The sequence below is a fragment of the Vombatus ursinus genome, unplaced genomic scaffold (assembly GCF_900497805.2).
Source record: "Vombatus ursinus unplaced genomic scaffold, bare-nosed wombat genome assembly UNPS02014779.1, whole genome shotgun sequence".
NCBI classification, from domain to species: domain Eukaryota; kingdom Metazoa; phylum Chordata; class Mammalia; order Diprotodontia; family Vombatidae; genus Vombatus; species Vombatus ursinus.
The window spans coordinates 60,315,121-60,332,991 of record NW_020954557.1 but is presented as its reverse complement, the minus strand read 5'-3'; the positions used below and the strand labels follow the sequence as shown (position 1 = coordinate 60,332,991).

The following is a 17,871-nucleotide window of genomic DNA, read 5'->3' as shown; positions in this document are numbered from 1 at the left end:
CACACCTCAACTGGATAAACCATGGAAGAGAAAGAAAGCTTATGTACTTCACATTAAAAAAAACCAAGCAACTAGCATAGCCAAGACAAATGTAGTTGTTGCTGAAGATTAAATTTAATATATAGGTTTCAGGTATTTAAAATGAGGTCAAAGTTGTGTCCTTTTTTTTTCAAACTATCCTGTTTTAAATTGTAATTGCTCAATTGATGTCATCATTGTGTTCAAAATAGGCAAAATATGGTTTTAGTTCATGGATTAATAGATTTTTAGACACACATGAGATATTACAGACCATTTAACCCAGTCTCTCCATTTTACACAGAAGGAAACTGAGGCCCAGAAAGGGGAAGCAAACTGCCCACAGGTAATGCAGCTAGTTGCACAGTTAAAATGAAAACAAGTTGTTGTTTTTTTTGTCTCCCGTAAAAGGAGACTTACTTTCTCATAAAATGTAAAAACCTTTATTAATAGTAGTTGGAACATTTGAAATGAGGTATGCTCCAAGTGATGTTCTGTTTCATATACACCAACTGTTACTTGTATAAATCCAGAATTTGGAGATTTTTTTTTTTCCGCTTTAGAGATAACTCATAGAATCTTAGGGTTTACCAAGTCCTCCACAAACTGATGAAGGGTCCCCCTTGTGGCTGAGGAGTGCAGGAATCCAATAGTTAAGCTACCTGAACTGGCATGTTCAATTAAGTTAATAGATTAACTGGTTAACCAGCTATAAATATAAAGATCTGCCCATGTGCAGATCTGCCAATTTGCATATAGTCTTGTGAGTAGTCAGGACTTTGCACTATATTACAAAGTTTTTGTAACATGTCTCAAACTCTGCCTATTTCACAGATAACTTTTGACTGTTGCATTGTTATGCATGGTTGATCTTGGAGGTAATTTGCTGTTTGCATTGCTGTGTGCTATTTTTCAAAGTGTATTAATGCTACAGGTAATTTTTAGTAGATCAGTATTTGAGCCTTTCATATATAAGAATACTGCCTACAAACACACATTAAAAAGTATAATGGATAGGTTAATCTTCGGCCTTTTAAGGCATTTCAGTACAGGATTCCAAGCTTACTTTTTCTCTTTTTTTTCCCCTTCATTCACTCCTCATTTATTAACTGAAGATAAATTATTTACAAAGCACTATGCTCAGGTCTATAGGAAATATGACATGACCCTGCTTTTAAGGCAGTGGTTCCCAGTCTTTATATAATGATGGGCACCCTTTCTTATTTGTTTTTATAGAAAACTTACTGATGTTCCCTGCACTTTTCTTTAAAATATTATATACAAATAATCTTAGTTTGTATTTGATTCAGCTTAATTTAAGAATTTATTAATAATTTTTTAAACAACACATGAACAGATCTTAGATCCACAACAAAATTAAATAACACTGGTATTTATTGATATCTCATAATTTTTATAACTTTAAAATTATAATAAAACAGTAATATTAATAAAATAGGTTGGCTTACTTTGTGGCATAGTTTGTGAGAATATGTAATATTGCTATTTATAATTCTTTTTCAAATATAAGTTGAGATCAGTATTTTTTTCTTTATAATAGCTACAACAGAAAACTGTAATTGAAGTGGTATGACATGGTGGAAAATAAACCAGTTTTGGAGTAGGAGGACCTCTGGGTTCAAATCCCACCTTTGGTGACTACAACTATGTCAAATTAATCAAGTCACTTAACCTTCCTAAGAGTTTGCGTCTACATCTAGAAATGAGAGAACTGAACTAGGTGGCCTCTGAGGTTTCTTCCAGTTCTAAAGCAATGAACCTATGAAATTTCCTATCACTGTATTTAGTCACCCAAAGTCACACACCCAAAATCAAAACATAATAAAAATTTAAGGTTTGAGCACTTATTTCAATGCACTATCACAAGATAAGGCTGTTTAATAACTCTGTCTGCTTAGATGGAGTAAGACCAAGTATATATTTTTCCATATTAAATGGATTTCTTATCCATTCATATTTAAAGCTGTCTAGGTTTTTAAAAAAATAAAAAGATAATTTTCTTGATCTATCCAATGATTAATACGTAGATCTTTACATGTTTATATTTCATTTGCGCGGTAGAGAGTTTTGAAATTGGAAAACATTAAGCATGTTAAATTGCATGTAACCTTTCAAAGACGCTTCTTTTTGATGAACTTCTAAAAATAATGATCATCATTCTTGTAACAACTTGAAAAACCGAATGTAGTTCTTCACTCATGTTTCTTTACACAAATGATTTTGTATCCAAATTGTATGAGGGTTTACATTTTAAACTGATACTTACAGCACCTACATTTTATCATGATATTAACTGAGCTCTGTCAATGCAAAGTTGAATACAATTCTCCTAGATAATATAATTTTCATTAAGACATTAATTTTATTGAAAATTTCTCTTAATGATGCATTGTTGACAGTACGTTTGCAAAGCAACAGCTCTTTCATGTTATGTGCGTGTGGGGGGGTAAAATCAAATTACTATATCTGTTTTTTCATCCATTTGGAATACAAAATAGAAAGAACTTGGTTTCAAAATTAATTGATCTCAGTTTTCTTCAGCTATATCTATAAGTGTGACTGTTCCTAGTTTCTTGGAATATAATTTTCTAAGCAGCATTTTAACTATAATAATACTTTCAGGTAGCTTCACCAGTTCTTTTGAATAAGGCTTTTTTACCCGTACTGATTCTGTTAGTAATCTTTTTGATGTTATCTTTAAGATTTGGTTTTCAGAATTTTGGTTTTGTTTTTTAAAAGAATCTAATTTTTCTGTGGAAAAATTCTGTCTTGTCAGCACATCCTATGTATACTTTGAAGATGTTAGTTAAATTTATTAGATTTTGTGACCTTTGACCAATTACTTGTGAATTCCAATGGTAAATATACTGGATTCTGGTAAATATACTGGATTCTATCTTCTAGATTTAAGCTTTTTCCTTTATGTTTCTATATTCTACTTAATTTAGGCTATTGTCTTTGTATTTGTTTTGGCTACTTAAGTGGATAAATCAGTTACGAATTTATCCATCAAGAGCAGATATTCTTTCATTTTTTAAAGTAATCAGTACAATTTTAAGCCAAGTCAGTTTAAATATAATTGTGGAAAAGTTAAAACTATAATAATTTTTTGAGTTTTTTTTTCAATTGTTTCATTATACTTATCAAAATATATCATGGTACTTTTAGCTTCCACACAAAGATTCTTTAACTTGGAGTTCACATACTTTATATTCACATACAATAATCAGTCTGAGGATACAACTTATCTTTATCATACACCTGTGCTGACTGATATTGACCTCACTTTCATATAGTAACCAATTACATTTTGCATTATTTGTCAATTGGATCAAATGGGCTATGTTAGTCTGACTTTTTTTTCTTTACTTCAGTTTGACCAGTTTCTAATGGGGGAACGAAAGCTATATTTATGCATCAGAAAATATCTAATAATTTTGGCCATTGTTTCTCCTTTTTACCTCTTTTCTGATGAGGTTTTATGCTCCCCAAAGGAGGACTTTATATATAAATGGGCAATAAGATGTGTACCTCCATACTGCTATCTTATTCAAAGAGCTCCCTTTCCAATGGTGTGCATAGGGAATGCTTCTGACAGGATGTTCCCCTGAGGTAGGCCTTAAGGATAAGATTTCACTAGGTCAATGAACAGCATTCTGGGTGGGCTACGTTTATCTAACATCATCTAAGACAGTTTCCTATCTGCCAAACCAATAACCTTCATTCATTCGAAATTGTTTTTAGAAGTATTGCACTAAATTTCTACATATTATATGACTTGACTGCCTCCCTAAAACAACTAATCCCAATTCTCAAACCATATTGCTAAGGGCACCTAGATGGCATAGTGGATAGAGCACCAGGCCTGGAGTCAGAAAGACCTGAGTTCAAATTTGGTCATTGTCACTTAACCTTAACTCTTTCCCTCAATTTCTCATCTGTAAAATGAGCTGGAGAAGGGAATGGCAAACCTATCTTTATCAAGAAAATCCCAGAAGGGGTCATGAAGAGTCAGACATGACTGAAACGACTGAACAACAAAATCCACATATCCACAATCAGATCTAATAAGTAGTAAAATAAAATAAAAAAATTTTTTAAATAGTTAAAATAAATTTCATTAAAAACAGTCTTAGAAATGTACCTTTCTTTTATATGAGAGGAAGCTTGGTATAATGGACAGAACTCTGGCTTTGGGTCAAGAGACCTGGGCTCTTATCTTGCCTCTTACCACTTATTCTGTCTGTGTCTTTGGCAAGCCACTTAATCTCTCTGGATGTCAGTTTCATCATCTGTAAAATGGGGAGTGGTAGGGACAATGAATGGACTTAAGAACCCTAAGGCTGTTTCTGGCTGTAAATCTATGATTCTGTATCCCTGAAAATGTATATAGTATCAAATTTTTGTAAATTAGATAATTAAGTTCCTTAAGGTAAATTTTTGAGTTTTTGTTTGTTTTAGAAATGCTTTGGTAAATCCTGGGGTAAAGGGGAAAATATTTCTCTACTGGCTCTCACTGATACATTTTTAAATTTTGTTTTATTAGTTTGACTTTTTGTATATTGGGTTTTCTTAGACTAGCTAATACATGTCAGGATCTTCAGGGAAGAATAAAGATCATATTGTATATGTTCTGCAGTTTGCATAGTATATGAAAGCTGTCCTGAAAAATTCAAACCACAGAAGCAAGGAATATATACAATTCTACAGTATGGGAGGAAAATTGAAATAGACCATAGGCTTGTCTATAATCTGTTGCTTTGCTTTGGGCATAAGGATTCAAACTGTATTTATAAGTGTAAAAACATGTTTAAGGAAAAGATGTTCTCAGTTTCATTAACTATGGATTGAAATCCCATATTTACAATTTAAAATAATAAGCCTTTTTTCATTTATTGCTAATGTATAAAACCTAGCCACTCTTTTCAGTTTTTTAAGCCGAATGGCAACTAGTTCATGATCTCTGCTCAGTGAAATTGAGTGTTGAATCATTGTTCCCTATTATACATGTAAACCTGTGCTATTAAATTTAAAACGAATGGGTGCTGAATTATTGAGATTAAATGGCTGACACATTCAGCATTGAATTTCCTGCTAGGTTTTCTTTTCAGGATTACTTGGGTAAGAGAAAATGTTGCAGAAAAGCACTTCCTTTTTCTCTCACCCCAAATATTATATAGGTAATATGTAGAATAAGAGACTCTTTGAGTTGGAAGATACCATAGAGATGACCTAGTTCAACTTCATTTCTCATATAAGAATCTCCCTCACCTTTCCTGTCTTCTTGCTTCTGTTGAAACACTTCTCTCGTATCTCTGTGGATGAATAAATGCAGAGTGGAAAATTAGAAGTTGGAAAAGTATAAGCTGAATGATAGTGAGGCATCCAGCAATCAGCTAGTTTAATAACCATACTAAGAGTTTTGAGCAATGAATTAATGTCACCCTTAAGGGATGTCTCTAGTGATATACCATGGAGATCCATCCATAGCTTTGTCAGAGGTGCATGGGATTATAGATTTAGTGCTAGAAAAGCCACAGAAGTGATCTGGTCCAACCTCCTAATTTTATAGATGGGAGACCTGAGTCTCATAGAGGTTTAATCACTTTCCTTATGTTACTTAGGTAGGAGTGTCAGACATGAAAGATGAACCCAGGTCCTTTATCTCCTAAGCCTGTGCTCTTTACATTTTACCACTTCATTTCAAACAATTTTTATTTACAAACAAGTCCTGCTTGTATTTGTATGTAGAATAAATCTAGGAGGGAAAGGTAATATTTGATAAAGAATCAGTATCAAAGAGATCTCTACAGATTAGAACAATGGCATTAAACTAATAAGATTCAGTTAAGGGTAAATGAAAAGTTTTACATTTAGATTTTTAAAATCCAGCTGTACATTAGATAATGTGGGATATCTGATTTGACAACAGTTCTTGGTTCTTACATTTGGATTACTTTGCTCAATTATTAACAAGGTCACTTTTAAAGAAAAAAAATCAGCAATGCCAATGAATGCATTGGAAAAAACCAGACATTATAAGCACTACCATGGACTCCCCACTTCTAGAAAGGTAGAGGGCAGAGATGTTTTCTCATCTTAACTTTGAAGACAAATTTGTTCTATATAATTTAGCAACATTCAGTTTCAGTGGTTGTGTATCTCTTGTTCTTACCATTTATATTGTTTTAATCATTGTGTATATGATTTTCTAAGCAATGCTTAACTTTACTTTGCATCAGTTCATATAAGTCTTTGCATTCATCATGTTCATTGTTTCTAACTGCGCATTAATAGTCCATTATATTAATGTATTACAATTTAGCCATACCCTGATTGATGGGCATCTACTTTGTTTCCAGTTCTTTGCTACCACAAAAGTATTACTATAAATATATACCAACATATTTATAACAGCACTTTATGGTAGCAAAAAACCAGATGAGCCTTTCAGTGTTCTGTCCTGCATGAAAAACTCATAAAAAATTCATAATCACATAGCAAATAAAACAAGCAAATTAGCTTTATTTTAACTAAAATGAACCTTGTTGGAATAATTTTAAAACCACAAGCACTCCAGCTCCTCTGATTGATAACAGATTGACTGTACTCTTAAATGGTGTTTCATTCGTTCACCTAATATTTGTAAGTTTGTGACTGTTTTTTTACTAGATTTTAAGTGCTTCCAGACATATTTTAGTGAATGTCATCAAGTTGAAAAAATACTTAATGATCTATAGAACTTTAGAGTTTGCCATTTTGGATAGTATGTGTACCTAAACTATATTTGTGTTATTTAATCTGAATTTAATCCAAGACTGGTTGTATTTTCTCTGTATTTACATAACCAAAAAAAAAAAAAACTTAAAAGTATTCTTCAGATGTTCCTATTGATTTGTCCTTCCAAATAAAATTGTATATTTGAATTGCCTGATTTTATGGCTACAAATAGTAATATGAAGGCTTTTTTTTCTCATCTTTTGGTCTGAAAAATAATTTCCACCCAGATATTAAGGCAGGAATGATATTACCATATTCCTTGGTTTCATTGCCTACCTTCTTCACTGACCAGAATGACTTATGGTTAAATTAAAAATCTTAAGAAAACTAATAGCATCAAATTGCTTTAGTGTAACATCATTATATTTCAGATCTAGAAAAGACACTAATAATCATGTAGTTCAGCCTTCAGTAGGTGGAGTGTTACAGAATATGACTTTTTACTAGTAACTCTTTTAGACTAAATTAATGGTTGTATTTTCCTGCATTTTGACTGATCTCTTTACTTGAAGAGACTGTGAAATATCCCTGCCTAACCTTGCCCACCTAACTGCCCAAAGTTTGTTGCTACATTTTGACCTTCTTTCCTAAGTCATTGTTTCCATTTGTAACCTGCACTCCAACCTCTATCTCTCTAAGATTTTGCTGCTGCTGTGTTTTCTTTCTTGATTTTACCTCCACTACCTAATCTTAGAATCAGGTTCTCCCTGCATTCCAAGATGACCATTAGTCAGTCTGCTAAATCTATTGTATTACCATACTAAAGAGTGAAGATTTTCGGAGATCTTCAGATAAGTACACATTATAACAGGGACTTTCTAAATACAACTGATCTTTCAATTATATTGTTTTAACTTTTATATGTTAATTAAAATAATAATGTTATATAAATGAATACAAATGAGTTCAATGTAAAACCCTCATACATATATATGTGTGTATATATATATATATATATATATACACACACATATATACATATAAAATTTGCCTCTCCAAAAATATATATTTTTAGATTACTATCACCACCACTGCCATGTCCTGTGGCTTCTTTCCCCTTTAAATAATTGCTGGTCCTTTATTCTTATACTTTCGTTTATATGTATATGTATATATTTTTTCAAAATATAAATACTGCATCACATAATTTAGCCATATAAAATAAATAACCTAAAAATACTACCTATTTAAAACCAAAACTGCCCTCAAGTGAATTTGTCTTTTTTTCTTGAGCACTTTACGTATAGACCTTCAGTTGTAGCTCATTTCCTCTTATTTCATAAATAGTTCTAATAAACCTGTTTATATGATTTCCCAGAATAACAACAGAGAGTTAGAAAATAGATGGCTGCTAATGGCAGATATATTAATGGCAGTGAGAATTATCAGCTTGTCATCAATGAGGAGATAAAGAATCAAAACTCAACTTGATACACAAATGTGGAAAAATGTGATACCCTTGCAGAGTTTATTATCAAAGCCTTGTGTATCTCAAATCTTGAAGGCTAATGTTTTTCAAACCCTAAATTCTGTCATAACAAAGTATAATAGTTGTTCACAATGCTAGTCCTGACTGGTCAAAGAAACATTAAGTTACCTTTGTATATCTTGGTAGAATATAAACTTCTTGAAAAAAACTTTCACTTTTGTCTTTTGAATCCCAAGTCACTTAATGTGTCCTGGCTGATTGTTGATTATACTATTTAAGAAGGGTTATTTGAATGAGCATGATATATTTTAGAAAGATTTTCCTCAGTTATGATTTTTTAAAAAGGATTAATGTTTTTAAGAGGTAAACTTTTGGCTATCCAGAAAACTGCTGCCTAGAAACATTCTTTCTATGAAAGTTCTGGATAGGTGAGTTTTTATAGTACTTTAACTTTTTAATTAATATGTTCACTTGATTACCTGCAAACCTGATAGAGCAAAAAGGAACATCCACTACAGTGTATTTTACTGCTAAATTGCTTGTTGCTCTTTCTTTCTTCCACAGCATTAAGTTTATTTTTCATCCACAACTACTGGAACCCTTCTGTTCCCAACCCCTACCTCAGTTTGGTGAGTTGAGACAATACCCTTTTCCATCAGAGCTTGCTCTAAGACTCCTCAATACATAAAAGGCATTTTAACATTCTCTGGCTTAAGATACTGTAGTTTGATTATACCTACAGATACTGCCTAGCTCTGAGAAGCCATTTTTTCCTTTGATGATATTGGCTGCCATCCTCTTCTGATTCTCAAGGAAGTGAGAGAGACAGAGCATGAAGAAACATTTCAAAATAATATAGTGTGTATTCCCTGCACCATCATTGGCAAATGAGTATTTGACTCTTAAGATTATGTGACACTTTCCTTCCATTATTCCACTTTAAGAGATCAAAGGAAGCAAGTTTATTAGTTACTTTATGGGATGGAGGTCCCTTGTATTTCTAGAGTTTTATGCATGTAGTAGTAGTGGTGGTAGTGGTAGCGGTAGCGGTAGCGGTAATGGTAACGGTAATGGTAGTGGTAGTGGTAGTGGTAGTAATATACATCTCAAAATAGTAATTTGTTCCTAAGAAGAGCTCCATATGGTCAAGAAAAATTTTTTCCTTTTAATAAAATATAAATGACTTGTATAGTACTTTGCTTTGTGAATTTTCAACAAATAGCTAGTAATTTTCTGAAATGCAGTTTTTGGAGAAGTTTCTAAATTTACTTTATATTTCTGGCAGGTATTCCCTGCACTTTGTGGTTGAGTGCATGCAGTTACCTTTAAACAAAGACCACTTTACTTTTTAGCCAAATTCATAGTATTGATTTATTTCAGCTGAATGTATACCTTGTTGAAGACAAAATATGACTATCAGAAAGCTAAAAGACTTCCTTATGAGAACTAAGAGCATTCTTAAGAAGTACTTTTTTGGGGACAGCTAGATGGCACAGTAGATAGAGCACCAGCCCTGAAGTCAGGAGGACCTGAGTTCAAATGCGACCTCAGACCAAACAGTTTTTGACACTGTGTGACCCTGGGCAAGTCACTTAACCCCAATTGCCTAAAAAAAAAGAAGTACTTTTGTTTTACTTCAAGGTTGCCAACCTCCTCCATAACCCCCTCCTCCACTCCCAGCCATATTTAGAGAAGTACTTTTAACTATTTCTAGAATAGAAACCATGTTATACTTATTGGTGCCTTATGCATAATAAATGCTTGGGGTTTTTTGTTTGTTTGTTTGTTTTTAACTTAAAACAGAAAAGAACTCCAGGTAATAGAACCTCAGAGTCACAGGGCGTTTCAGTTTAGTAGTCTAATTCCCTTCCTGATGTGTTCATCTTCTACAAAACACGTTAGCTATAGTTGCTTCTATAGCCAATTTTAAGAATCAAAGAAATTATTTGGTAAAGGGTATGCTTCATATTTTTTCTTTCTGTTTTTAGAAGTTTAGTCTCTTCACATAGGTAATATATTTATGTTTTGATTGACCCAAACTTATTTTCAAATTGTTGATTACTTAAATATCAATATGTCAGAATTTTTAAATGGACTACTACTTAAAGCCAATGGATAACTGCCCTTTTTCTAGGCAGTGTTTGACAGTGATATTTGCTCTTTCTAAACATTGTCATTTTTAGTGTCTAAATTTTTGCTAATTAGTTTGCTACAGGATGGTGCTTTAGGAATGTACAAATTAATGTTCCTATTGCAAATTTGAATTTTTTTAATGTTAAGGACTAATATTTAATTAGCACTTCATATAGAAAAATTTCAGTGGCTGCTTCTCTTCCACATAAAATCCTTGCACAATGAAAAAACGAAGAGGAAGGGAGTAGGGAATGCAGTGCTAAAGTAACCACCTCATAAGGCATCTAGGTGGCTCAGTGAATAGAGCACCAGCCCTGGAGTCAGGAAGACCTGAGTTCAAATCCGGCCTCAGACACATAACACTTACTAACTGTGTGACTCTGGGCAAGTCACTTAACCCCAGTTGCCTCATCAAAAAAAAAAAAAGTAACCACCTCATCGACCAAGTCTGACAGTATAGTGATCTTCTGCAGCTATAGTCTGAGACCTCTGCAAGGTACTTTTTCTCTTCTTTGAAGCTAAACTTAATCATTTTTATTACAAAACTTTCCATTTCATTTTTGTTTTTATTATTTTGAGTTTTGAGGAGAAGGGGGAACTGTTTACATTAACATTGTTGTCACAATTCATATTGACTTTCTGTCAGTTCATGCAAGTCTTTTCGTACTTCTCTGTATTTTTCATTCTCATACGGCAGAGTAATATTCCATTACATTCAAGTACCACAATTTCCTTAGCTTTTCTCCATTTGATAAACATTTACTTTGTATCTAGTTCTTTACTACCACACAAAAATACTGTTTTAAATATTGTGATCTATATAGACATCCTTTTTATCTTTGTCTTCATTGGGGCATATACGTAGCAGTGAAATTTCTGAGTTAAAAAATATGGATATTTTAGTCCCTTTGTTTTTTTAATTCCAAATTGTTTTCCCTAATGGTTGGACTAATTCACAACTCTACCATCAGGGTATTACTGTGCTTATCTTCCTGCTGATCCTCCAACATTGACTATTGCTATCTTTTATCATCCTTTCCCAATTGGTTTCCATTACAACAATTCTGAAAAATCTAAACCAAAAGAATTTTTGTAGCTTTGAAAAGGTAGATATGTTTCCTTATTGAATGTATGTTGGTGAAACACTATGAAGAGCATAATTAAGATTTGATTTCTCTCTTAAAATTCTAAGATTCTCAGTCAAAAATATTTTCTTAAATGGGATTTTAAGAAGATTTCTGCATGTGACTTAAGGGCAGAATTTTATATTTTTTAAGGCTTTCAATTAATGCAACTCTGGACTCAAAAAAATACTGACCAACTTTTTTAAAAATTCAAATTTCTGAATTGTTTTATACTTTACAAAATAGCAATAAAACTTGGTAAATAATTTAGTCCAGTGTGAATAATTAGTGTTGCTATGAGAATCCAAATATTTCTATTCACTTCTTTGATCTATATTTGGAAAGATGATTGCTACACTACTCTAAAGTTGTGTGTGTGTGTACATGTGTGTGATTATAAAATTTAGTTAGATATATCAGGAAAAGGAAGTTAGATGCATAGATTTGTAGAAAACAGATTTTTTTTCCCACTGACTTTTTCATAAAAATTTCCCCTAATGCTGTATAGTATCTTAATCACAAATTTCACTGTATAAATTGAACTGGAAGCCTATGGATTTTAATTTTTCCTATTAAATTTAGTTATTTCAAACACTTTCATTACCTTAAAAGTCTGAAATATCTCAAATTCCTACATTTTGCTCCTTAGCTTCTCACTTAGAAATTTGATCATCTGATTTTATAGTTCATAAGGGATTACCATTTAATAGTTAAATTCAACAAAAATTTTAAAATATCTACCTTTTGCCAGTGCATGTGCTAGGTTCTGGGTATATGCAAATCTGATAAGATAAGATAGTCCTTGCCCTTACATTCAATTGAAAACAACAAATTTTAGGGGATGAAGATTTGGCTCATAAAAACAGGTATAGGGTTGGCCAACAGTCTGACATAAGAGAAATTACTAAATAAGCATAATATTCCTTTTACTATGTAGTTCAACAGAGATTTTCATAATACTGATAGCCATCATGTAAAGTGTTATATTCAGTAGCTTCTGTTTCAGAAGTCATGGAAATGTAAATTACAATTTAGAAAGAACTCCATCAAAAGTAATTTTAATGGAAAAAAATTGGAATGAGTTTTAATTATGTAGTAAAGTCAGCTACTTGGAATACTTTATCTTCTGGGGCATTAGAAAATATAAGGACTTAGGGTAGTAGGTGATAGAAGAGAATGATGAAATTGGTACAAATTCTTCATAAATTTATTCAGAAAATTCAAAATTTACAATTGGACTAAATTTGAAGGAGAAAAGAAGTTGTGGCTGTTAAATATCATTGTTTGGTGAAGCAGTGAGTGTATAGTTGAAGACAGAGCTCAGAAGAGCTAATTCATACATCTATGTTCTAATCTTTGCTCAGTTAGTCAATAAACATTTGTTAAGTGTTTACTGTATACCAGGTAATGGGCTATGTCCTGGGAATGCAAAGACAAAACATGTCTTTCACTTCATCTCAAGGAGTTTATATGTTGTCATGAGAGACAAATGTACATATGTAAATATACACAGAATAAATACATGCTTGTGAACTTGGAAGCATCTTATAACTACTGCCCACTTACCTTTCTTTCTCTTTTAAGAGATAATTTCTACCCCATCTATGGGGTTGTTGAAAATCTAATGAGATAATCAATGAGAAAGCTCTCTGGAAACTGTAACAAACAATCTTAGGTATTTTAAGTTGAATGCTAAGAATTATGTAAGTCATCCTGGTAACTCAGTCTTCTCTCAGACTTCCATATTCATAGTCTGTACATAAAGAAACAATAGACTTTTGATAAGTTCAATGGGAAAAGTACTTGAGAAATATTAAATTGATGGCTAGTTAATATTATTGTCTCCAGGTGTCAAATCCCTGAGTTGTTCTTACTATTTCTGTTGTATACAAGTGGTTAATTTTCTCTTTTTGGCACTGTCTAATGGTCCAACATCAGAAACACATTTTTTCAAATCGAGATGACATTAAAGAAGAGACATTAGGAGGGAAGAGCCAAGGTGATGGAGAAAAGGCAGGGACCTGCCTGAGCTCTCCCCAAAACCCCTCCAAATAACTTTAAATAATGCCCTAAAACAAATTCTGGAGCAGCAGAAACCACAAAAGGACAGGGTAAAACAATTTTCCAGTCCAAGACCCCTGAAAAGGTAAATAGGAAAGGTCTGTTGCACCTACACCAGTGTGAGAGTGGAGCACAGTCCAGCCCAGGCCAAGCAAACCAGCAGTAGGCCTTGGGGGTGACTAAATCAATAGCAGCAGTGGTGGTTTTTAGACCTCTCAGACCATAGACGGGTAGGGGTATTAGACAGCTGGTCAGAAAAAGAAATTATCTCATTAGATTTTCACACAGCTGAAAAAAAGAATAGGCAAAATGGTAAAAGAGGCACAAAAAATCCAATAAAGAGAAGAATGCCTTGAAAGGCAGAACAGACAGGGGTATTAGACAGAGAATACAGGGGTCCCTTTGCTGGCACTGAGGGCAGCACTCTGTCACATTACCCAGACTTGGGTCCAGGGTGAGGAGGAATACTAGCATACCAGAGCTTGTGCCTGCAGGGGAGCTGGGACCCTGATCCACAGATCCAGGGCAGAAAAGAGTGCTCGTGGTCACTCAGAGACTGGAGTGCAGGCCAGGAGAGTAATAAACACACCTCTTCCTAGACATACCACCTAGGAAGAAGCGAAAACTTACAGGTCCCCAGAATTATCTCTGAAAACAATTACACAAAAAACATGAAGCTCTCCACTGCAGAACAGAGCCCTTCTTCAGCAAAGAGTCAAAAACAAGTCAAAAAAAAAAAGTCAAAAAAAGGTCAAGAAATAGACTGGAGAAATGACCAAACAGTAGAAAAAGATCCTGACTTTACAGAGTTACTAGGGTGACAGAGAAGATCAAAACACAAGCACGGAAGAAAACAACAAACTGAACTCCTACATCCTAAGCCTCAAAGAAAAATATGAATTAGTCTCAGGCCATGGAAAAGGCTTATAAAGGATTTTAAAAATCAACTAAGAGAGGTAGAGAAAAAATTTGGAAGAAAAATGAAAGTGATGCAATAAAATCCTGAAAAATAAGAGTCAGCAGCTTGGTAAAGGAGGCAAAAAAATACTGAAGAAAATAACACCTTGAAAAAAAGAATAGGCAAAATGGTAAAAGAGGCACAAAAAATCCAATAAAGAGAAGAATGCCTTGAAAGGCAGAACTGACCAAATGGAAAAAGATATACAAAAAAGTCACTAAAGAAGAGAACTTCCTAAAAAGTAGAAGTGGCCAAATGGAAAAGAAGGTACAAAAGTTAACTGAAGAAAATAATTCCTTAAAAATTAGAATTGGGCAAGTGGAGACTAATGACTTTATGAGATATCAAGATATAATCAAACACACTCAAAAGAATGAAAACGTAGAAAATGCGAAATATCTCATTGGTAAACAATTGAACTGGGAAAACAGATCCAGGAAAGAGAATTTAAAAATTCTTGGACTATGGTAAAGCTATGATCAAAAAAAGAGCCTAGACATCGTCTTTCAAGAAATTATGGATCAAAACTGCCCTGATATTCTAGAACCAGAGGGTAAAATAAAAATGGAAAGAATCCACCAATCACCTCCTGAAAGAGATTTCCAAAAGGAAAACTAAGAATATTATGACCAGATTTCAGATCTTCCAGATCAAGGAAAAATATTGCAAGCAGCCAAAAAGAAACAATTCAAATATCCTGAAACCACAGTCAAGATAACACAAGATTTAGTTAACTATATTAAAGGATCCAGATGGCTTGGAATATGATATTCTGGAAGGCAAAAAAAGCTAGGATTATAAGTAAGAATCACCCACCCAGCGAAACTGAATATAATCCTTCAGGGGGGAAATAGACATTCAATAAAATAAAGCATTTCTGATTGAAAGACCAGAGCTTAATAGAAAATTTGACTTTCAGATACAAGATTCACGAGAACTGTAAAAAGGTCAACAGGAAAGAAATCCTAAGGGTCTCAATTAAATTAAACTGTTTAAGAAGGAGTATACCTAGGCAGAGGGCTTGGGTGTGAGTTGAATATGATTATCTTTTAAAAAAAAAATTAAGGGGTGAGAAAGAAGAATGCACTGGGAGAAGGGGAAAGGAAGAAGTAGAATGGGGTAAATTATCTGACATAAAAGAGACACAAAAGAACTTTTACAGTGGAGGGGAAGATGGGGGAGGTGGGAGGGAGCATATGAACCATACTGTCATCAGGATGAGCTCAAAGAGGGAGTAACATATACCTTCATTTGTGTAGAAATCTGTCTTAACCTACAGGAAAGTAGGAGGGGAGAAAGGGGAGGAGAGTCTAATAGAAGGGAGAGTGGATTGGGGGAGGTAAAAGTCAGAAGCAAAACACTTTTGAGAGTGGATAGGGTAAAAGGAAAGAGGGAGTAGTATAAATGGGGGGAAATAGGGTGGAGGGAAATACGTAGTAATCATAACTGTGAAAAAAAATTTACAGCAAGTTTTTCTGAAAGACCTATTTTCTCAAATATATAGAGAACTGAGTCAAATTTATAGGAATAAGAGCCATTCCTCAATTGATAAATGTTCAAAGGATATGAACAGGCAGTTTTCACATGAAATCAGTTATCTATAGTCATGGGAAAAAAAAACTCTCTAAATCACTATTGATTAGAGAAATGCAAATTAAAACACCTTCCAAGTTATCACCCCACGCCTATCAGATTGGCTAATATGATAGAAAAGAAGAGATGTTAACATCTGCTTTGCTACTGCACCCTAAGGATCATATAACTTTACTTTCAGACTGGCCACTGAAATCTTCCATATGTATTTTCTACTTCATTAGAATATGAGCTCCTTGAGAGCAGGGGCTGTCTTAACTTTTCTGTTTGTGTCCCCAGCGCGTAGCACAGCACTTCACACTCAGTATGTCCTTATTAAATGTTTTATTCATTCATTCACGTATATTTACTCCCTTATTCCACAATTTCCTCCTATACCCACCACCCCAAACATTCTTTAGTCTTCTGGATTACTATTGTAGCTTTTTCATTAGTGAGAGGAGATAGATGTCAGAGGTTTCATGGACGTAGAAAACAGCAGTATCTGTCAAGTGTTTGGATATATAAGAAGAATGAGTAGTCAAGAGTAATGATGAGATTAGCTGGAAGGATAGTGGGCTTTTTGACTTTGGCACTGTGCTGTAGTTCTGAGGTTACAAAAAAGGCAAAAGACAGTCCTTGCCCTCATGGAACTCACATTCTAATTGGAGAGAGAACAGCAACTCTGTACAAACAAGCTATATACAAGATAATTAGAAATAATCAACAGAGAGAAGAGTCTAGAATTAAAAGGATTTGGGAAAGGCTTCCTGTAGAAGGTGGAATTTTAGCTGGGACTTAAAAGAAAACAAGGAAGTCAAGAGGCAGAGGCAGAGATGAGGAAGGAAAGCATTCTGTGCATGAGAGACAGGGAAATCTTTTTAGTCAGGAGACGGAGTGTCACCAGTGTCACTGGATAGAAGAGTCCATGGGGAATATCTCATATGTAAGAAGACTGTAAAGGTTGGTTGTGAAGCATTTTGAATAACAAACTGAGTATTTTATATTGGATTTTTGAGGTAATGATAGGGAGGGAGTTAGTGGAGTTTGTTGTGGAAGAAGGTGACATAGTTGACCTGTGCTTTGGGAAAATCACTTTAGTGGCTTCTTGCTTGAGAAGTGATCTCATAATCTTTCCTTGAAACCTCTCTGCTACTTCCAGGGACAGCCTTTTCTATTTTTTGACTAGTTCTGATTGTTGGAATGTTTTTCCTTTTTTCAATACTAAATTTTCTCTTTACTGAATCCACTTAGTGTTCCTTGTTTTGCCTTAGAGAAACTACTGTTATCTGTTTAACCCCTCATTTTCTTGAAGATATTTGTCACTTTCCTCCCTGAGTCTCCAGGTTAAACTTTCCCAGGATTCTTCAATATCTTCCCATATGGCATGAATGGAAAGCCTTTCATCATTCTGACTGTTCTTTCAGGTTTTTTCAGTTTATCAATTTCTTTGCTAAAATGTAGCACAAGAAACTATTTGAATACAATACTCCAGATGTGGTTTGATCAGGGCAGAATACAATAGGACTAGAATCTTTCTAGTCAGTCAGTAAGCTTCTCTTAAACACCTATTAAAAGAGCAGGTAGGTAGCACATGGATATAGCACTGGACCTGGAGTCAGGGATCTGGGTTCAAATCGGCCTCATTTAGTATACAGTAGGTAGCTAGTAAGGTACAGCTATGTGGTACAGTGGATAGAGTGCCAGGCCTAGAGTCAGAAGACTCATCTTAAGTCACTTAACCCTGTTTGCCTCAGTTTCCTCATCTGTAAAAT

At 33.9% G+C, this 17,871-nt stretch overlaps 1 protein-coding gene across 9 annotated transcripts in view; it reads left to right on the top strand.

Moving 5' to 3' along the window:
- PKP4 (plakophilin 4) overlaps positions 1 to 17,871 on the top strand; it is a 235,078-nt gene that overhangs the window by 89,915 nt on the left and 127,292 nt on the right. The window contains exon 2 of one of the 9 annotated variants that reach the window (XM_027865900.1): positions 8,813 to 8,877. The exons of the other annotated variants lie outside the window; for them this stretch is intronic. The gene's annotated coding sequence lies outside the window, so the exon portion shown is untranslated. The remainder of the gene's footprint in view (positions 1 to 8,812; positions 8,878 to 17,871) is intronic. 9 annotated transcript variants of the gene reach the window in all.